The sequence below is a fragment of the Anser anser genome (assembly GCF_964211835.1).
Source record: "Anser anser genome assembly, chromosome: 6".
NCBI classification, from domain to species: domain Eukaryota; kingdom Metazoa; phylum Chordata; class Aves; order Anseriformes; family Anatidae; genus Anser; species Anser anser.
This window is the reverse complement of record NC_139726.1, coordinates 30,357,735-30,379,916: the sequence shown is the minus strand read 5'-3', so window position 1 is coordinate 30,379,916 and position 22,182 is coordinate 30,357,735. Positions and strand designations below refer to the sequence as shown.

The 22,182-nt window shown below is 44.2% G+C and overlaps 1 long non-coding RNA gene across 6 annotated transcripts in view; it reads left to right on the top strand.

The window, feature by feature from the left end:
• Positions 1-1,963: 1,963 nt before the first annotated feature.
• Positions 1,964-22,182, top strand: part of LOC310901803 — a 67,145-nt gene continuing 46,926 nt past the window's right edge. For 3 of the 6 annotated variants that reach the window (XR_014586175.1, XR_014586176.1, XR_014586177.1), the window contains exon 1: positions 1,964-6,660. This is a non-coding gene — a long non-coding RNA (uncharacterized lncRNA). Of the gene's footprint in view, positions 6,661-15,016; positions 15,206-16,071; positions 21,922-22,182 lie in introns of those variants that run through there. The other 3 variants (XR_014586179.1, XR_014586180.1, XR_014586178.1) reach the window with 3 other exon arrangements.

Sequence of the window (22,182 nt, the reverse complement as noted above, 5' to 3'; positions counted from 1 at the left end):
CAACAAGAAATATTTTGACATACTGTCCATCTGCATGCTTGGCTCCCCGTGGCCCCTCTCCCCAAGCTGTTCATTACAGTAACTTTGCTAAGTGAGAACCAGGGTGTTACGCAGGAGTTTGCTAGCTTTGAAAGTAAGTAAGGTAAGACACTGCCTTTCTCCTATACTGTAAAGGGACACTGGCATTCTGTGTGTGTCAATAACATTGCAAACAAAAAGATGCAGAGCTCTGTGCACCAAGGAGGAGGCAGGCTCTATGCAAGTGGACCACTAGTTTTGTTATTGGATACTGCCTGGAGAGCGAAGATGCATGCAGCAGCAGGGATGGGGAGGGAGCTTTCCCTGTGCCCCTCAGAGGTGCTACTTGCAGTGGAAGGAATGTGAGGAGCAGAAATTCTTGTCTTGTTGAGCCTGTTCAGAAACAACAGCAGAAAAGGGAATTTTGCCTGAAGGGAGACAACAAGGTCCTGTGGTATCAGACCGGAGCTGGCTCCATGCAGAGACTTTGTGGCAGTTTGTCTGAGCCTTGCCTCACCAAAAGGTGAAAATGCAGTCACCCTTTCGATGCAGAGCAGCAGTAATTGTAGGACAAGGAAAGAAGTGAGGGTTTATGACGATTTGCACTTTTCTCCCCTCAGAGTTAAATTTCAAGTTGCTTTATTGATTAATTTGCTTGGAGTGCTAAACCTGAAGTCGGAAGAAAAGGCTTAGCATGTGGTCTGAGAATAGTGCAATAATTTGAGGAATGAGTAGGAGCAACCAAAGCTCCCTGCTGCGGCTGGGACAGCATCAGGGTATCTGTTCCTGCACACAACAGTGAACAAGCATGTCCTATGCAGACCTTCAGCATCTCAGTTTGTCCCTGTGGGAGGAGGAAACCTATTGAATTTTTACTTTCTGTGAAAAGCTAAGAAAAGCTGCACTCACAGCAGAATCACTCCTTTGACATGCATTTTCTCTCTCTCTTTTTTTTTTTTTTTTTGTGTGTGTGTACACCCCAATAGTTCTTCTGCTGGCAGTCTCTGAGCAGGAATCCCCATGGTGTGGTACTGATGAAGGGTGACACCATACAGTGCTGCAAAAAAACCTGTTCTCAGTTCCCTACCTGCCCTTCCATCAACACCTGGGGAAACACAGTGGGATTTGCACTCCCAGGTGGCACAGCATTTCATGTCCTAGACCCTCTCTTTGCCATCACACCACAGATGCTCGGTGATTACAGCTGCACAGAGTGCATGTTGTGCCTTACACTAGTTTGGTTTCTGCCATTATAGAGAGTGTACTGGTGCTTTGGTAGCCCCACAGCAAATTTGTTCATTTGGGCTGCCTGGGAATGGATAGAATTACCAGCAACCATAGGGGTTTGGTGCTGTGTGAAACTAGTCTAGAAAATTTCCCGAGGGCAGAGATCATCTTGAGCAAAAGCTGAATGGAACCAAGCCCTTGTTCAAAAGAAGCTTACTGCTCATCCTGGAAGAATGTGGAGATTTCCTGGCACACGCTTCACTGTCAGCAACTTAATCTCAGGTGGGTGACAAAACAGACTGACCCCTGGATGATCCCTCTGAAATGAAGGATAGGCCTTAATCGCCAAGCCTGTTTCCTGACGCAGGGCAGTGAGACGTTGGGATCAGCGCTCGAGCATTTTCCAGCCTTGACTCTACCGCAGAACATGCAGTTCTCAATACATCTGCAAGTGCAAATTCAGCACAGAGGCCTGGGAGGGCTTAAGGAAACACAGCTGTGCTAAGGATGGAGCACATCCCTCACAGCAGCATCAGCCAGCAGCTGATGGGCATCAGCATTACTGATAAGGCTGTTGGTGAGCATGGCTAGCCACTTCCACCCCCTGCTGGTAGTGGTGCCCACTAGGTGTCAGAATGGAATAAATGCAAGGCTGACACAGGGGAGAAAGGTTTGAGTTTTTAAATTCTTCTGTTTTTTTTTTTTTTTTTTCATTTCTTTATGGTTTCCGTCCTGCTGTGCCATAAAATGACTTTTGGGGAAGGAGGACCTGCTTGTTTAGGTGGTGAAGAGAATGGGGGAGGAGGAAGAGGAGGAGAAATTACAAACAAAAAAAAATCCTGGCCTGTCTAGAGTGCTTGTTTTACATGTAGGAGCCCTGAGTTTAAATTCCGCTCCAGGCACAAAGGTAGTTTTGCTTTTTTATCTCTGAGCACAGTAGATGCTTCCCTTTCCTGTATGATAGCTGATGCTTTTTGATAAAATGGCTTTTAATCATATTTCCCATCCATCCCTTGCACTGGGCTGCAGGCTATAAGATACCTTTGGTAAGAGGGGAGCTAGTGAAATGGTGGTTGTGGAGAGGGTTTAATTTTAGAGTTGCAGTTTCTAGAGCAACAAGTTCAATATAGGGCAGTGGGACTTGGAGTTTTTCTTGCACAGCTGCTCTTGTATTGCTGCTGTGACACCACTGAGCTGCTCACCCACCTCTCCTCACTCCTGCTCCTACCTCTAGGCTCTCTAATTCAAGATCTTAGCTCGTTCCCTGCAGTTGATTAACATCAGCAAGGGCAACATCGTGGCTTTTAAAGCTCAGGTGCACCAGTTAATGCTTACCCAACCAGGAAGAAAATTGCTGCTCTCTCACATTTGGCAGCTGCCACCGTGTTTTTTGTTTTCTGGTGGCTCCAGGACAAATGCTCGGGCCTGGCAGCCTGTTGTGTCTGTCTCACGGTGCATTCAGGCCTCGTGCTCTCCGCAGGAAGCAGAGATCTCCAGCCACTGGTGGATTCTTGAACCTCAGACCAGTTTTCCTGAGGGAGCTTCTGTGCACATTGCTGAGGGGATTTGGGGGGCTCAGCAGAAAGAGCTGCCATGTGAAGGCCCAAGAAAATCTGCCAGCTGGATCTTGGCCAAGGAGAGCTGTTCTTGTTTTCTTCCTGTGGCATGAAGGAGTGAGCTTCTCCTTTACGATGTTCTCACGTGCCTCACTGGCTGATGGCCTCAGTCAAGGCCCAAGAGGCCTCTCAGGGAAGGAGGCACTTTGCTGACCTGGCCTCGGCTGGTTCTTCTCTTTCCAGAACATGATGTTCTTTTCCTTCTCACCTTGAGTTTTCTTCACGCTGTTTCTGTGTCACTTTCTTGGTGAAACAAGAATTTACCACCAGCGATCTTCGCAGCACTTAAAACTCCAGCCCTGACTTTGTTACTGCTTCCTCACTGAGCTTTAATGCTGAATCTTTGGTGGGTGTTGCCTGTTCTTTGTGACCATCTGCACTACAAAACTGGTGTTAGACCACTGTTGGAAACCAGTGCTGGAAAGGGAGGCCTAAAACATGGGCCTTATTCTTTCAAGGAATTCAAGCTCCTGGAATTCATCTAGACGTTTATTGCAGATTAAGTCAGGGGGAGGTTGAACTGGAACAAACAGAGAGTAAGATGGAAACTGGGATTTTTTGTTGACCTCCAGAGACCAAACCGGTTCAGGGCTTTAGCTAGCTCAGAGACTTGGAGTTGAAGCAGGAGACCACCCGGAAAACCACAGAGTCTGGCAGGATCCCAGGGATTACAGGCAATGATTAATGTGAGTTTAAAAAGGATCTTATGTGCTTTTGGAGACTGAATCTTGTTCTAGGCAGGAGGGTAGGTGCTGCTGCTAGCTGAGCCTCCAGGTCTGGAATAAATAACGGAGGGGGAAAAAAAGTGCCTCCAAAATTGGAGACTGTTGATTTAAATGGGGAGGAAAAAAAAAAAAGCCTATAATCTCATTGAAAATAGGCACTGAGCAGAGGACTGGTGGTCAGAAACATTTAAACCTGGAAATTTAAGCAGGAGTCCTTGCGTCCACACCAAGCATATTGACTGAAATGATCTTGGAAGTACACCTGGAGTATAGAAATATCAAGAAGTCTTGCCAGTGCTGTTTCTGGCAAAATTTGGAAACGTTTGGGATTCATCAGGAATGTAGAAGCCTGATCTAGAGTTCCCAAAAGCCTTCTGACAGGTCTCCCTAAGGAGAATACTAGAAAAGTGAAACAGCCATGATACAAGGCAAAGAAGAGTTACAGCTCAAAAACTGGAGTGAACAAAAATACAAAGCTTGTGGATGGCACTTCACAAGTGCATCTAGTTGTAGACAATCTCTGAGGCTGCAGTGAACAGTTCCCTTGGTGCCTTCACATGCATCGTATTTATTTTTAAAAAGGGCAACTTGACACCTATGGGTTAGTAGGCTGGAGCAGTGGAAGCCTCAGTACTAACCCTTTTTTTCTTTATGTGTTTTAAAGGTTTTTAATTGTCCTTGGTATTTGAATACTGAAGGCAGTTTTGTACAACAGCAAGAAATTGCCATCAAGAGGGTTTGCCAGGTATTTTGTGAAATCTGAAGAGGAGCAAAAATAGGAAAAAAAAAAATCTGGGATGGTTTCTGATGCAGGGGCCACTAAGGATTATTTTATACCATTCCTGCACAGTGGAATGGTCTTCCGGAGTATTTTGAGGGGAAGAAGCACTGAATGTATGAAATGCTAGAATTGACAACAAGTTTTTGACTTGATTGGTTTTCCAAGATAGCTAAAAACTGGTGTTTTGTGAATTGCAAACATTTTATCATCTCAGCATCTTGAGCTCCTAAGTGTTTTTAAAAAAATTACCAGTCCTGATGGTGAATTTTCTGGTTGGAACAGGCAGTATCAAAAAATAACCCAGACCTCACACCCTCTTTCCTATCAGAGAGAAAATGTTCCAAATAGATGAGGTTATTGCATCGAGAAAGACTGTCACAAGAGCAGTGTTCCAAGCCTGCATCTTTCAAGGGGGTCTGTACATGTGCAATGTGTTCAGTGAACCAGAACAAGGCTTTTTCTCCAGAAAGCTTCTGTCAAAGCCTGCAAACGGACCTGGGTGTTTGGGGAAAGACCAGAAGTGAATGGGGAGGTGACTGCAGTTCCAGAGACCATGCAGAGTCAATACAGTGGTGCCATTTACCTCCTGCCATTGGAGCAAGGCAGCAACCTCTTTTCAGCATGTGAACATAACCACAGCATAACCACTGTGAGCTAGGCAAGGGGGATCTATTTTGAACCCTATGTGGTCAGTAAAGTAGGAAGATGAGAAGATTTCCAGGAGGCAGGTGTGAATACATTCAAGGGATTCTTGGGTGCTGTTACTGTTAAACCTGTAGTTTGAAGAGTGTCACAGATTTAGTAGGTTCACTGCAAGGCAGTGGAGAAAAAGCCCCTGGCTAAAATACTGGACCTTGGCTTTCTGCCCCAATACATTACTGAATCTTCTTTAAAATAACTATTCGTTATGACTATTTCATAGTGAAATGTCTATTTCATCGCTATCTGCTATTGTATAACAGACTATGTTCTGACACTTCTGAATTTCTCATCCTTCTCTGGCTGAAACAACTCTGCTAAAAGTTGCCAATGATCTAGTTTTCCTAAAAATCCTATTTTTAGGAGAACTTACTATTTACTGAAAATGTTGCACGGTCCCACTGTGAACAAAAGCACAGACATTCAGTGTGGCGCTCTTGCCTGTCATCAGTTGACATTTGCAGTGACATCTGCATTCTCTCTGCTGGAGAACAGCAGCTTGGAGCAGAGGATTGGAGTTCCACTGGGACATACTGGTAGGCTGCAGTCAGCCATGGTTTGAATGTGAATGCTGCCAGTGATTCAGGAAACTCCATCTGTTTTGTATTCGTACCCATGCTCTGTTTATACTGCAGGGCTTTCGGCCTGGCCCTGCAGGGGTTTAAGAGGCCACTGTGTCCCAGGGCCTGGCTTGTAGAAGTGGAGTGTGACCTCAATATGCACGTCTGAGCTCCCAGAGAAACTGAAAGACTTGGACCTGGATTTTAAAACTCTGGATTTTTAATCTCTTTGTCTGTGGTACTTGATGCCAGGGCACCAAGTCACAGAATCATAGAATGTGAATTGGTAAAGGGTGTTCTGAGTGGCTGGGTCTATATAATCCCATATAACGCAACTACAGGACATGCTGTTGCATGAAGATGCTGCTTCATACAGTAAACAAATGCTTTGCAATTATCAGAGAGCCATATATACTTGCTAGCACAGAGAGCTGCCCAGTTTGTGGTTACTCATTCTTTTGACCCCACTTTTAGAGTAGAATTAAACAAGTCAAACACCATCTGGTTCCAAGACACTAAGTTTAACAAAAACAATAATAAAAGTCTGTCTCCCCTTTTTTTCCCCCCTCCCCTCATTCTGGTCTTCACTGATCAGGGACAGCCAGTTCAAGTGTGCAAGTAAAATGCAAGCTGAAAGGCAGGGAGATGAGGCAGTTCTGAAACTAGGTTAGAGATTAAATGAGCCTGATATTTGGCAGCTGTAGGCAAGGTTGGATTGCCCTAGGGAAAGGGCTCAAAATGATTAATGAAATGGTGTTATTAGCCTATCATGGGATTGCAATTCTGTTTGAATCCTGAAGACAGAAATTGAGAGGAGCTGTGTGGGTGTGAATGATGTACTGTAGAAGAAAGCTCAAGAACAGTTTCCCAGAAGGCAAGTAGATCCCTTAAGGCAACCTCATGTTTGTTTTACTGCACCATGTAGTCTAAAATATGGCCTTTACTACCACTGGATTGATTCATCAGCTGGTATTGGGATTTACCATCTGCAAAGCTGTCCTTCCTCAGTTTAGGAGGCTCAGGAAACAAAGAAGGTATGTCATTTTATGTATTGGTATTTGCTCTTACCTTCACTGCTGTCTATCAAACACCTGAGCAGAGCAGAAATTTTGGTGCATCAGGAACATTGGGTCTCCTGAGCTTCCTACTGCCTTCTGGAACCTCGGGGTTCAGGTCTTCTTTTGCTTTTTCCTGGCTGATTCTTACTTCAGTAAAGCAGAAAGTTGGTGTGAGTTGTTCAAGTAACAGCTAATGCTGCAAGTGGTGTTGTTGCAGTCTCAGTAAGAGCTCAATCTGTTTACACCTGCCATCAACTTGGAGAGGGAAGATTTCAGAGCTTGGAGACTAGTTTGTGGGAACTCATTGTATCTGCTGTTAGATTAATAGATTCAGGCTTTGGAATGACATAACTCTGCCCTCAAGGGTCTTTTGTTTTTTGTTTGTTTTTCCCTAGTTAAGTATGCAAATACAACACTGTTGATCACGTCCAAATGCTTATGGTATAAAATAGTTGTACAAAAATCAAACTCTTGTTGATGAGGAGTTAGTTCAAAGAACCAGTCTCTTTGTTCCCATCAAATGACTTACTTTCAGAACTGCAGACACGTGCATTGGCTTTCTGCAGCCAATGTGTCCTAATGAGTGGTTACCTCCTACTGTGCAAACTTATAGCAAAAGCTACTTGAATTGCACCACGAAGATGGTGTCTCCAAGAAATTGCAGCTGAGAGGGACACCTGGAGACTAAGCGTGTATGTTAATATACACATATATGTATATAGATATAAATATGTCTCTCTTTAACACCCAGAAGATTTTCTTCTCCCCTTTTGCTCTGAAGTTCTTCAGCTGTCTGACATGAGACACTTCATTGTGGCCTGGTACCCGAGGCAGTGTTCTGAGAAATATGGGACTAAGTCGTGTTCCTGATTTTGCTGCTAGAGAAAGAGGCAGCTAGCTTTGCAGCCCCATATTGCCTCCAAGAGCTGCACAGAGAATCAACTCTGTATTCCCAGAGGAAGGTCATTCCTAGGGTTATGTCTCCCAGGACAATAAACTTGTATGGAATGCATTATCAAAGGACTAGGAGGTGGATTTTTAAGCAGTCCTGGGTTTAGTCCTGAGTAGCTGTGCTGTAGAAATTACGAAAATGTAGAAATGATGAAATGTAGAAATGAGGCCCCTGGTGTCAGCGTTATCATAGAATGGCCCAGGTTGGAAGGGCCCTTAAAGACCGTCTTTTTCCAACCCCCCTGCCATGGGCAGGGATGCCACCCACTAGATCAGGTTGTCCGGAGCCTTGTCCAGCCTGGTCTTGAACACCTCTAGGGATTAAACTGAAACCTCCTGGACATGGAAAACTACTATGTACCATACAATCAAGATCAACTATGTGATGCTGGATTGTTGTCTTGCTCTGATGAATAGGCTGGAAAGCACTTGAGAGCAAAGATCTCTAGGATGTATCATCATCAGGAGTCAGAGAGACAGAAGAGCAGTACAGAAGCCAAGTGCACTATGGATGGCTCCTGCTGAGATCTTGTGAGGGGAAAAAAGAGAAAAATTTGAGAACGTCCTCAAAATTCTTAAAGAATTTGATAATTGCTGTAGCCCATTTTCCTGTTCACAGACTCATCTGAAACCGTTTCCAAGCTTCTGCAAGAGCACACATTGCAAGTTCACTGTGATGCTAAGAATGAGTCAGTAGCGCAGCTGCACTTCATGCTCTTTCCTTGCCTATATGCTGCTTTAATTCTGCTGGATGAGAAATGCATATCTCAGGCCATGGGAAATGCTGACTGTTGCTGAGTTCGATTTCAGGTGCCAAACTGTGCTTACAATTTGAGTAAAGTGAAGGATGAAAAAATACTGTTGCTTCACTGATCCAGGCAATGGGCTTATACAATTTCACTCGCAGCATCCAGTACCTCCTGGGTACTGGACAGAGACAGCAGAGCTGCTATAGTGGTAGAGAACATGGTCTGAGGCATAAGAAACTTGTCTGGCCAAGGGACCACGGGCTCACGAATTTCTTCTTGGGGCTTTAATTTCGAAGTCCAACATAGGAAACTGCTGACCTTCCCTTGTGTTTCCATTGATAACTGTCCTAGTTGAGGGCGTAGTGATATTGGAAATTATTTAAAATCCATATTTCCCTGTTCATTCTGGACACTATAAAAGAATTAAAACAGCTTAATGGGTTGTCACTTCAAATATGTGTTACTTCGGCATTTGCATAACTGCATTCATGATTTTAGCACTTAACCCGAAGTCACTGCAGAAGTTGTACTTCCTTGCCTCACCCAGTGACTGAAGGCAACGATGGGGGTAGACTGCAAGAGAAATTTGTAGCAGGGTTGACTTTCCTGTGAGGTGGGCAGGAATGTTCTCCATGCTGGTAAAAATAGGCTGCTTTTCGTTCAGCCAGGATAGTGAATCTGAAGCAAACTCGACTCTGTGGTCCTCCCACTTCCCTTCTTTCCTGGCAGATACTACAGCAGTAACAGCTGCTTATGGGCCTCCACTGTAAGAGCTGCTTCTTCAGCCTAGGCAGCTGGGATCTTGCTCCAGAAAAGAAAAGGCTGGGCCTGGTTCATCATCTCTGCTAAATGCCCCCGTGACACATGACACCAAATTGGGCTGGATGGCTCGCTGAATAAAACCTCCAAGTCTCTGCAACGTGCAAGTGTTTCAGTTGGGTACCTGGAGCAGAGAGACTGTTTACCTTCCTTCTGGTTTTGCTTTTTTTTTTTTTTTTTCCCCTGATGAGCAATGTTGTTATGGAAATTCATCAGAGCTAAAATCTGAATGTTCTCTGCAGAAAAGTGGAAATCTTCGACTGCTCAAGTCAGAAGAGGAGAAAAAACTTCTCTTCCCCTCACCCTTCCTTAATCATGAATGCTTGGGCTTTTGCTGTAACAGTGTGAATGGTGGCATTTACTACTGCCTTGCCAACCAGGACTGCTCTCTGGAATCGCTTCCTCCGATATTTACTCCTCATCAGGCTGTGACCTGAAAAAGAGTTTGCTGTGTACACAGGAGCAGCTGGGCTGTGCGACAGGTATCTGTATCCTCCAGCAGGAGTGGCTGACCTTAGCCGTGCGTGGGTGTGAGAAGTGGCTTTGGATATCACAGAAAAGTTTTTAGGTAAAGCCTGAAGAGTCTGCAGAAGCCACAAATACAAACCTGCTTGGCATATCAATAGCGATAGCCTAATTCTGGAGAGGAAATGCCTCAAACAGGCCACTTCCAACTGCTACCACCTCTCTGGGGAAGCATCTTTGGTTCCTATGTCTGCCAAGACTAAAGCTTCATGGTCCAGTTCAGGCCCTGGAAAGTCATCTGCAGCATTGCTGTCATTTATTTCTCATGCTATTTTCCTAGAACTTATTCACCACGTGTGCAATGCTCTGTTGCTGTTGGGGGAAGGAAAACACAAAGCACTGAACGTGCTATGTACTACTAGAAGTACTGTGGCCAAGTCAGCAGGACCATAGCATGGGGATGCCCAGCATTGGTTCTGTATGAGACCTGTACCCCAGCTGTCAATAGCTCTGGCAAGAAAATCCCATTCTGACAGCCCACCTGGCTGTTTTATCAGGTAGGCCAGAAAAAAAAAAAGAAAAAAAAAAGTGTAGGCTCAGAATAAAACACTCAGGCATTTTTAGAATCAGAAGTTGCATCCAAGCATTTTCTTCCAGTGGGAGCAGATCCTTCCACCTGAACCAGGCCTTTCAGACTTCCCTTCTTTCCCCAAAACATGGCATAAGGAGCCCCTGGATGTTTCCCTCAGTAATGTTCTCCAAATTCTTCATAGCATTAACCGTCCATTTATATAGTGTTTATCATTCAACCCCAAAAGTTAGAGACAATGGCTGCTGTAAATGGTGTGACTTCAGTGAATAGGTGGGACATGGATTCAGCACAAAATTTTCACTACAACTATCAAGTATAAGGGTTGTCTTCAACAACCTTCAGATTTTTTCTGCCCCAAGATAAATTTTTATGATGTAGCATGAATCAGTTGCATCCTTAAATAAGTAAGCAAACCCACAAAATCTGAGTCATTGCTCTTTCTTTTCAGTCATCTGCTTATAAGGCCAATATGTGTGAGGAAAGGGTCTGCCCTGATCTCTCACCTGCTGTGCAAGGAAAGAGCTAGCTCTTCTAGAAGTTAGGAACCACTGCCTTTCTCTCTGCTGAGAGCTGTACACACTGGCCTGAGCACTAGAAGAATTAAAACCATTATGTGACAAAAACACTGTTTCACCACCCAGGTATGTACCAGTTACAATTTACCAAAGCCAAACTTGTTTCCCTCTACATAAAATAAGAATTGTTAGGACTTCTGAATGCAAGCCAATAATGCTGTAATGGTAGTAGCAATGCTGATTCCTATGGACAAAACTAGTACCATCCTATGCTGACATTGCTGGCTCCTATCTGACTCCGAAGGACGAGTCAGGCCAAGCTCTAACAAGCCGTAATACCCATCATTACTCTTATCTGGAAATGGTGTTGAGGAGTGACTGTCAAATATCCTGTTGCACTCACAGTCCCAGTTCCACATCAGCTTTCTTAAAGCAAACCACTTTGTAGTTAGGGTCTCCTTCCACATGAATGAAGAGGTTGTAAAATCTGCCTGAGAGATCAGCCTTTTTCCCACTTTTTTTTTTTTTTGATTGCTTAAAAAAAAAACCTTGCTTTGTAAAGCTGCAGTGCCTGTCTTTAAGGCTGCACTTGCACTGCAGTTTTTCCAAGAGGAACTTGGCAAGCAAGACAGAGGCTTTATACTCTTGACACTTGGTGTAGGCTGTAATAAATGCCAGTGGGAGCTGCGTGCTTAAGGTATGGATCCCCAAAGAGCATTGAACACAATCAACTCAGGGTCCACAATCCTTCTTTGCTAACTAGGAAAAGCACTCTCAGAGTAAAACCATCTGAACAACGTGCCTAACTCCTGTCCATGTACAACTGTATTTTTCCCCCAGATTTTTGAAGATGTTTGATTTTCCTTCGTGTCATTCAGTATTGAGACCTTTGCCTCCTACAGCTGTCTTCTAGTGTGGTATCTTGCAAAGGGTGGGAAGGTGTTTTGTGTGATTTGCAGGTGTTTAGGCAGACAGCAACCAGGATTTTGGTGTGGTTTGCACCCAGTTTCTGAGCGACATCGCTGCGGCACGAGCAAAACTTCATTTCAGCTAGCCAGCATACGTGGCATGCTGTGAGTCCTTTCAAAATAGCATCAAAATTGTATTGTTGGCTGGGGACCTAGGTGGGATGAGATTAACTTGTCTACCTGTGTACCTGAAGAATGACCTTCTGTAACACATGTAGCTAGAGATTTTTTTGCACTCGTCCAGTGATTGTTTAAAGCTCTGATTTTGCTTCTCAAATTAGAGCTTTATACTATGTTAAATACCCTACTTATTTAGTATTAGCTAACAGCAATAACCAATTGCACCATAAGATAATTACATTGCAGAGGAGCAAAGTGCATTCCAGGAACTCTCAACTTTTACATCAGCTCCAGCTTGCCCATGGCTTTCCTGCTGCTTTCTTTCAAACTTGACAGTTATTGGTGTTTTCACAGAGGCTTTGTCATAGGAATGGTTGTTTGTGAGGAGTGGTGATTGCTCTGGAATAGTACAACCGAGCACGTTCCCTGAAGGTTTTGCTGAGACCTGTTCGCACAGCTCAGATCCTGGAGCCAGCTGGTATTTCAAATATGCATGAGCCATTGCTGTACTCATGGGCTGTTTACTTTCTATTCTGTGGGTGGGTTTTCCTTTGTTTTCATTTTAATTTCTTCATTTGGGTTGTGAGATTCTCACCAGAAAAGTACAAGTGGAGAGCACAGACGAATCTCAGTTCTGACCATCACTGGCTTGATATCGGCTTGAACACGTCATTGACCCTGGCTGGACTTCAAACTGTGCCAACAAATACAGCGCTTCCCATTATAATTAAAAAGCTGTCTCATGAGAGATTCTCAGTATGCTGCCTATATTTAAGCAACATGGAAGAGAATGTAATGGGATCAATGGTAACTTATAGGAATAACTGCAAGAAACCCCAAACTGTAGATTGAAAATTACAGGCAAAAGCTTTGTAATCTTACCAAAATAGTACGGAGCACTGCTGTGAGCTGTCTGTGAGGGAGGATCCAGCTTGTGTCAGACCCTTGCTTCAAGCTGGCAGTTCAGCTCTAGCCATGTCTCTGCTTTTCTGTGTGTTTTCCTCAGTGTCCTATCTGGCCGTAAGTCTGCTGAGGTTCCTTCCAGTGTCAAGAAGCTGCCAAGCGGACGTTTTTAGGTTACTTGTTAGAACACAGGGAAGAGGACTTAGGAAATATTTTTAGCAGTCTCTTCCTGCGGTACTGCTTACGCCACAGAAATTGAAATGTAAACTCAGAGCTTCGTGCAAGCTTTTGAACTGCTAGAGACATCTGTTGTTAGTGCCCTGGGCAGGCTGTGCAACATGCAGCGCTGCTGACAGCAGGCAGGAGAAGCTCTGTCTGGACAGCGTTAATCACAGCCCTTGGCAGGCTGCGTGGTTGAAGCCAGCCACAGATGGCTGCTGCCCGTTCTGCAGCCCTCCCTTCAAGTGCAAACTTGTAGTGTGTTTGGTGAATCAGTGCCATTTTAGCAGGTTCAGAAGGGCAGTCCCTCTGGGAACAGGTAAAGATCCCACTTAGTGGGTTTAAGAATTGGAGGTCGCTTCTCTTGCTGTTGTTTTATGTTTATGTTTTATGCTCTTACCAGGCAAGGATGCCCGTAGTTCTCTGCTGTGACAGGCAGCTCAGATTTGGTTCTCCACTGTGCTTCTCTCCCATGTTGGGGTATGATACGAGTCCTTTTGACTAGCATCTCATGTCTTTAAAATGTATTTTATTTGAAGGAGCTCCACTTAACAAGAGAAATAGCTGTCTTTCAGCTTGAGTAATACTTCTTTATCTCCTTGCAATATCATTCAATCAAAATATCACAGGGAACTTGGATTAGGAAGAAATGTTCATCGTTAGTGAAAACGTTCTTTAACATCTTTGCAGCTGGAAAGGATCCTAGAAATGCCATTGTTCTTTTTGTTGTTTTTATCAGTAGTCATTAACCTAGCTGACTAAGGGCTCTGTAACAATCAATTTTGTTTATGCTCTTATTAGGGTACAATGGAGGGAAGACAAATCGTACAGCTCATTTTTCAGTGTATCTGTTTAACAGAAATGTAACTGAAGGTCATCTCAGTTGCCTAATCTGAATGGTTCTGTAACATCAGCCAGGCCCTTGATGTTTTCAGTGTTAAAACCCTAAGTGGAAAACAAAGACCTTCTCAACCAGTATCTCTAGGACTCCCAAAACACAGTTATCCAGTTTTAACTAGTTTTAATTGCTGGAATAACACTTAATATCCTTTATTACTTCTGAGAAGAAGGTAGGTTTTTTTAGCCCAACAGCTTCTCTTTGAATACAGACAACTCACCTACTGATCAGTTTGTGAAAAGCAATTTGTACTGGGTGTAGGTGCCAAGATGTTGGTGATGGGGGGCTGCACTTGTGGATGGGGAAGAGGTTGAGGAGTTGGGAATGAAGGGGTGAAGTTGGTCTTGGGCAATGGGAGTTGGGAAGGTGGTGTTTTATTTTTTTGTCTTTGTTTCTCACTATCCAAATCTATTTTAATTGGAAATTAAGTTAATTTTCCACAAGTTGAGTCTGTTTTGCCTGTAACAGTACCTGGTGAGAGGTCTCCCTGTGTTTGTCTTGGCCCATGAACTTTTTCATCTTTTTTTCTCCCCCGTCCTGTTGAAGAGTGGCAGTGAGAGCCTCTTGGCATCTGTTGGTGTCAGCACACCACACAATCTTACTTGTCTAACCCAGTACAATCCAAGATGTAACACGTTGCTGGTATTCCCAGCACACTGGATGGTGGGTGGTATGAAATATTGTTGGAGTTTTCTGTATTTGATATATGGGGGAAATTATTTTTCTTATTAGTCTTTCCATGCATAGATCCTTTTTTTTCCCTCATGTCTTCTCTCGAGTGATGTAAATAGAAGCTGTGAAACCCCTTTTGTCCATGTTTCAAACTAATTTTTATCACTGATGTCGATATCCACTTCCCATTTGGTTACAGGCAACTTCTCTCAAGTCATGGCTTTGTGGTCATTTAACAGCCTTGGACAATGCATAATTCTTTTTCATGCTTTTCTATCTAAGACAATCTCACAGACAATTTGATCACACCTCTCCTCCACTTTGAATCCCCCCCTTATTTTTTTTAAATCAGGTGTTACTGGTGTGATTATTCCTTTCACCTATCTGTCTTTTAATGAATCATGACACTCTACTCCTGAAGTTACCTTTCTTTCTTGTGATGTTCTCTCAAATAATTTCAGCCATATTGTTAATGAAGATGTTAAACAGGACTGCTAGTAACTTGCTCTCAACTGGTGTTTTATGCTGCTGATCACCACCTTCTGGGCTTGGCTCTCCAGCCAGTTTTCAGCCCACGAAACTGTCTACCTCCTCAGCTGGTTTATGAGGATCTTACGGGAGATGGAGTCAACGGTCTTACAGAAGTCCAGGTAGGCGTTATCCAATGCTGTCCCCTCATCCCCATGGTAGAAAGAGGAGAGATGATGGTCCTTCCCTGCTGCTGACAGTGAAGATGGCACAGAAGGTGCCATTTCTTTCCTACGCTGTTTTCTGCACTGCTGAGCTTCCCTTCCTTAGGTCATTAGCTTGGTATTTCTGTGGGCATCCATCAAGGCTTTTATGGTGAAGGTTCTTCAAAATTACTCTCCCCATTACATGAAGAACTCAAAGCCTTTCTAATTCTCTGAGCTCACACTGCTACATGTCTGGGACAGGGCTTGTCTCCAGACAAGCCACGGCAAAGGTCTGTAGGTATTTCCTCCAGGAGGGACAAGTCATGGGAGGGAGACAAACTACTGATGACAGAGCAGACAGACAGTTCACATAGGGACCGCCATCCATTTTATGCTTTGGGTATCACCTGTCATAAATTTGTCTTGCTCTCCAGATGGCATTTTAGATAAGCTAGAATAGAGGAGAAAGTTCTTCTTCCTGTTTTGTGCCCAGAAGGCCAAATTCTACATATCCCTGAAAACAGACTGGGACAGAGACTAAACAGCTGAAAAACGTGCTTCCCCCTTAGGCTATATATGTCTAAATGGCATTTGATTCTATTAGTGGCAGACTCGTTAGTATTTAGAAAAGCAAGAGTGGAATGCAAGCTTATTTTGAACAGAATCGGCACTGTGGTAGCCAAAGCTCATTAATAATGAATTTTATCAACTGTTCACTGAAATTTGTTCTGCCAGCAGAGTGTAATTATCTGCAAAAGTGATGCTTTTGCATTAAGAAAAAAACATGCTACAAAATAACTGTTGGAAAAGGAACGATGTAGGTTATCTTGTATTTGTTCCAGAACAATTACAATGCTGTGTGAATCCATAAGGTATTTTTGAGCATCTTAGTGGAGTAATCATTGCAACAAAAAGTCCTGAAGGTCATGATTTTGTGAAACATCAGTATGGAGCACTGGAATTAGCTGTTTAGCATCGTCATTGCTGATGTGGCCGATGTGGCAGAGGGCCGCCAGCCGGGAGGAGCGAGCAGAGGGCCGTGCGGCCACCCGGAGGGACAGGGACAGGCCGCAGAGATGGGCCGGCAGGAGCCTGGGGGAGCCCAGGCAGGAGAGGTGCAGAGTCCTGCCCCCGGGGAGGAGCAGCCCCAGGCCCCGGGACGCGCCGGGGCACCCAGCTGGGAAGCAGCTCTGCAGGAAGGGCCCTGGGGTCCTGGCGGGCACCGCGCTGAGCAGGGGCCAGCAGCGTGCCCTGGTCACCGAGAGGGCTGGCGGCACCGGGGCTGCGTTAGGCACAGTGCGGCCAGCAGGCCGAGGGCGGCGATCCTTCCCCTCTGCTCAGCGCTGCTGTAAGGCACCTGGAGCCACGGGCCCAGGGCTGGGCCCCAGCACGTCCACGTCCACAGACACCCGAGGGGAGGGCACAGAGCACGGAGCAGGGCTCCATCCAGCGGTGCCCAGCGCCAGGCCGAGAGGCCCTCCCCACCTCAGGCTGTCTTGCTTTGTTAGTGAAAACTGTTGGTGACAACAGTCAAAAAAATAGCTGAAGACATTGTGTTGGTCTTAAGCAATAATAGCTGATTCTGCAAAGCACCTGGGAGATATCATAGGTATTTGAATAAAGAGTTCACATACATTGCCTGTTGCTATGATGGTGTGTTGCCTGCTCAGAGGAGACAACGAGAAGACAGACAGGTGGCCGGGTAAACCCCCCTGCTGGAAGCTGCTTGGAAGCTTTTTAAAACTGAAACTTCTTTCCTTAGAAACTGCAGCTTAAACAGCATTTAGATATGTTGGTTTTTTTTCAAATTTTGGTCAAAAAAACGTCCCTGTTCTGAAGTGTTTTATAAAATATTCCAAGTTGGGTAACTATCAAGTTCACCTGTGCCAAGATGGCAATTCCAAGCATGCTGTTTGCATCTATGCAGAAATGGAAAGAGGCAGCAGAAAGAGGAGCAATTTTGTGTGTCTGGATCCTGTGTCAGTAGGCATCACTTTTGCTTTCCTTCCTCCAGCTGCTCTCCAGCAGAACTGCCTTCTGCCCAAAGCCCTTGCACTGAGCACAGAGGACAAGCCCACGACCTGGTCCCACCAGGGCCCATTTCTTCGTGGTATCAGCACGGGGCAGATGGATGTAAGTGGAGGGTGGAGAGTGTGGTCTGCCTGTGCCTGGAAATGTCTAAGACACTCATCAAATGTATGAGATTGGTGAAAGCAAGAGTGTCCAAAAGCTTGCGGTCCCTTCTCCAGACTGTGCACTTCAAAGTGCCGTCACACTGATACTTAGTGGACATAGATGATTAATTTCATTTCCTCAAAGCAACCTTATATTTTGTCCCCACAAATGGCCATGAGAAAACTCTTGAGCTGGGATAAAGGGAATTTGAAAAGGAACCTGTCAACGCCCTGGTGTTTGTCTTCCTTGGGAGCTTGCAATGCCAGAACAGCAATCCCTAATCTAGCATACGCTTGTCAGAAACTTGGTTAAACTCCTTGCACTGTGTTTTCTGAGGAAAGCCTCATGCAGCCTCATCCTACAAAAGGTGAACTCAAACACTGGTGCAAAGCTCACATGTCTGCAGAGAACTTACTGCTTCACAATGCAAAAGTTTGGGCTTCCCTTGTTTGGCTCACACTTCATAGAGGAAATAAAATATTGTATGGGCTTTGAAATGACAAGAATGAAGCCTCAGGCCATGTGTTGGCAGCAGAGATAGGACCATGTGAGATTGCACTGAGATCGGACAGATGATGTACATGATTGCAGAAGGAGACTCGTCGTAACTGAATCAGAGTCATTAAGTCAATCAGCATAAAGTTAATTTCTGCAAGACTTTTTACCTCCTGTCCTCCACTCATAGATTAGAGACAAGCCCTGTCGACAGCTGCCTACCAGACAAGAGGCATCTGCAAGGTGAAGCCATCTGCCCTATTTCTCGCTGTATAAAAGCAGCGTTTTTCTGGCCAGTGGGGGATAGGGAGGCTGCATTCACGTGTTGGGATATTGGCGGAAGAAGAAAAAGAGGCTCTTGTGAATCCAGGTTTGGGTTTTTTTTGGTTTTGTTTTGTTTTTCGGTGCTTCTGCTAGTACTAGTGCAAGCAAAAAGTACAGTTGGCCCAGCTCACTGAAATGCCTCAGCTAACAAGGAAAATCCTGAACTTTATCAAATTTATGGCTTCCAGAAGAACAGATGTGTCAAGAGAGCCACCCTTACAGACAGCATTTTGGTATAGGCTTGTTTTCTTGCTGCCAGGTTCAGTGACCTAAGTAAGTGTGTTTGGAGGGTAAGCAGTGGAGCCAGTAATTTGCTGTTCTGGGAACTTCTACCTGGCTGAGCAGTCACTTGGTGTAATACAGTGCTGTCCAGTTTTTGCCACCCTTGATTGCTCAGGCTAGCATTAATGGATTCAGTGCTTGCCAGAAATCACAGAACGCTATAAATTAGCTCTGGCTGCTCAGGTACCTAGGAGAATGTTAATGAAACAATCAAAGCTGAGAAAAGGTGAGCTGGGAAAGTTTAATTGGTAAAAATGGAAGAAATTTCAGAAGCCAGCTCAAGTAGGGTTAAGAATCACAATGCGATTAGATGCTCACATCTGTCAAGTCAGAGCAGGGTTTTTAATTTTCAAGACAGCCTTCAGATTAGCTATGCCTTGGCAGGGATATTATAATTTATTATTTTTCATCTAATTGAGTGAAATGGTTGCCTAAAGTTTGGCAAGTGTATATCACCCAGGGACCCATCAGGGAGATCAGAGCATTTTCCTTGCTTTCAGATCTTGGAGGCTGTGTCTCACAGGGAAGTAATCTGTCTAAGGAGGCTCAGTTTTTCTAATAAAAATTACTTCACTTCTTCCCTACTGTATCTGCCATAAATGTCTATCTTTGGCTTGCGGCCAGCTGTGTTGAAAGACGATGGCTATGCAGCATTGCGTAGCTGTGTTAGGAGCCAGATGAACTCAGGTTGGGTCATGGCCTGTGTATGTGCATGTGCTGCCAGTCTCATGAAGACACGGCCACGTAAATGCTGTCCCTGCCACCTTCGAGTGGGACAGAGACCCACAGGAGCTGTCTTCAAATGGCTGGGGTCACCTCAGGTGGCACAGGGAAGGGGCGACAGACTAGAGGCTGTTTGTAGAAATAAGAAACCCCACTCTAGATAAGAGCAGAAGTGGAAAAGTAACTCTGATTCAGGACTCGGAGCTTTTGGAGTTTTTTAAGAGTCTGGCAGCCTGCTTGGGGATGAGCAAAACACATGTATCTGGAGCTCTCAAGAAGCTGTATCTCTGTTCCCCTACATTTATTTATTTACTATTATTATTTTTTTTAATCCTTATTCATCTGCTTTCTTAGCTTTAAGAGCTTTAAATAATCTTTTAGGTGGAGTTGAGTATGCAGTGTGGGTATGAGCACCTGGCTGCCTCCCCCAGATTTCCACAGGTTGGCAAAAGGTTTAATATCTCTCTAGTATCCCAGTCCCTTTATACTCTAATGCAGTTTGCAAAGCACAAAGAAAAAAAACAGATTCAAAGCAGGATTCAAGGGTCAAAGAATAAATGATGGGCTATTTCAAATAATTAAAATATTCAGATACTTAGTGATCTATCAAGAGGTAAGAGAGAGTAATATGACACTGTCTAATTTGTTTCAGAACTGGAGTTTGAGCAGTCACGTATAAAACCACAACCCATGAATTAATCACAAGAAATGTAACTGTATCTAGGTCAAGTCCACATGTGAACCTCCAAAAAATTTTATCTTCATTCAGCTTTTTTGGGATTATCTTTATCTCTGTTGCCTCAGGGGAGGAAAAATTCTTTGATTTTAAAAAAAAAAAAAAGGCTTTTTTTTTTTTAGTTTCTTATTAACTTCTCCCTCTCCCTATCTCTCTTTCTTTTTGAAGCAGAAAGCTTTTTTCTTTGAAAAGAACAAAATATTGGTTTTATATGTTTTTCACTGAAGGTTGCTCAAATTCAACCAGTCCTATTGTGGCTGTGAAGGAACCATGAAATTTCATTACTGCTTTTCCACACAAAAACCAACTGAAGTGTCCAAGGTTTAGTTTTGTCATTTAAAGATCTCTCTCTAGAATTGCTGTCTGCTTTTTCTTCTTTCTATCCCTCTGCAACTGCCAGGAGCTCAGAGCTGCAGGTTTACAGAAATCTTTCTTTTGGGAATGAAACCAATTAAAATTGTGAAGAATCAGAAGCTGTGCTTTTTGGTTAGCACTAAAGTTTGGCCTTATATTCATTAGTATGCCACTTTACAGAACACAGTCAGCTTGGATGTACTCTTTCTCACTCTCTGATATAAATGAGGCAGAGTGAGCTTTCTTGTTACCAAATACTCTGTTTCTAGCTGAAAATCCAAAGGTATTTTTTCCCTGTGGTAGACACTGCTAAAGTGTCATCTTTTGCTGATGCCTCCCTGGTGAGGCTCAGCCTCAGGGCTCTGTTCTAGAGACTGAAGCACTGGGCTGCAATTAGTCTTACATTTTCCCCAGTGAGATATTAAGCTTGATTCCTATGTCAAAAAATGCAAGAATTTGTGTTTGGAGTTTTTCTGTGTGTGTGTGTGTAGGGCACAAGAGCTCGCAGTTCTGAGACTCAAGAGGTTGGGCAGGGCAGGCAGGAGACCGACTTGGCTAAGTCAAGACCTCTTAGCCAAACTAAAACACAGAAACAAAGTGCATAGGCAGCAGAGGCAGATATACACATCCTGGGAATATTATAGGAATATGGCCCAGGAGTGCAGAGAGGGGATGAGGAAAACCAAGACACAAACGGAGCTTGGCTGGAGATGTAAAAAATAACAAGAAGGGTTTCTTCAGGTACAGAAGACAGCAAAGGAAGATGAAAGAAACTGTACACCCCAATGAGCAAAACAGGAGAGCTGGCTACAGCTGACATGGAAAAGGCTGAGGTCCTCAACTTTTTTGCCTCAGTGCTCTACCACACAGCCTAATTCACAGAATCCAGAGGCAGGAACTGGGAGAATGATGAGCCGGCCACTGTTGGAGAAGATCAGGTCTGAGACCATCTAAGGAATCTTGGGGTGCACAAGTCTGTGGGACCTGATGAGATGCATCCAAGGGTCCTGAGAGAAGTGGCATGTGAAGTTGCTAAGCCATTATCCATCATATTTGAGAAGTCGTGGTGGTCTGGTGAAGTTCCTAGTGGCTAGAAAAAAGAAACCTTTGCTTTACTTTCCCCAGCTGCAGTGCAGGCACAGAAATTCACCAAGCTTGTCTGAGCTAGGGAACAGAGCGATGAGCTATGTGGGACATGGCGAATGATACAAAGAAGACATGCTCCACTCATATGCTAGTGATTGCTTTTCATTAATCTTTCTTCAGAGATCCTTAAAGTGGCCATAAAAATAAGAAATGAAACATTCAGTTTTAGCTCCGTTTTTTCTCTTTTACGCGGAAGAAAGCTCTTAACATCAGATCCCTTTAGAAATTTAACATCTCTTCAGGTAAGAGGCACCAAGAATAGTTTCCTATAAATCTTTCACCTTTAGAGGACATGTACAGAAAACTGGAGTTTGAGAGTGTGTCCAGAATATTTTAAGGCATTCTCTTGGCAAACGATGCCTGGGATGTGCCAAGAGGGATGAACTCCTGGAGCCATCCTTCGGTATATTCCTTACTGCCTGAAGAGAACCTGGCTGTCCCAGTTTTGGCAGCACCGCACCAGTGTGAATGCAGGGAGGTGACTGTTGTCTGATGCCTGCTGCAGGGGTCACTTCTACCATCTTGTGGGTCAGCCTTTAGCAATCCTGTAGACTGATTAAGCGCAAATAACAGTGCACTTAAAAGGTAAATGAACAGGAGATAGTTGGGCAGAAGGAGGAATTTGAAAGAGTCTGCCATCCTCTGGAAAGCTTTCATCAATGCTACAGGTGTTGTTCTGCCCTTGAAGGGTCTTCATATATTGCCATGTACATTCATA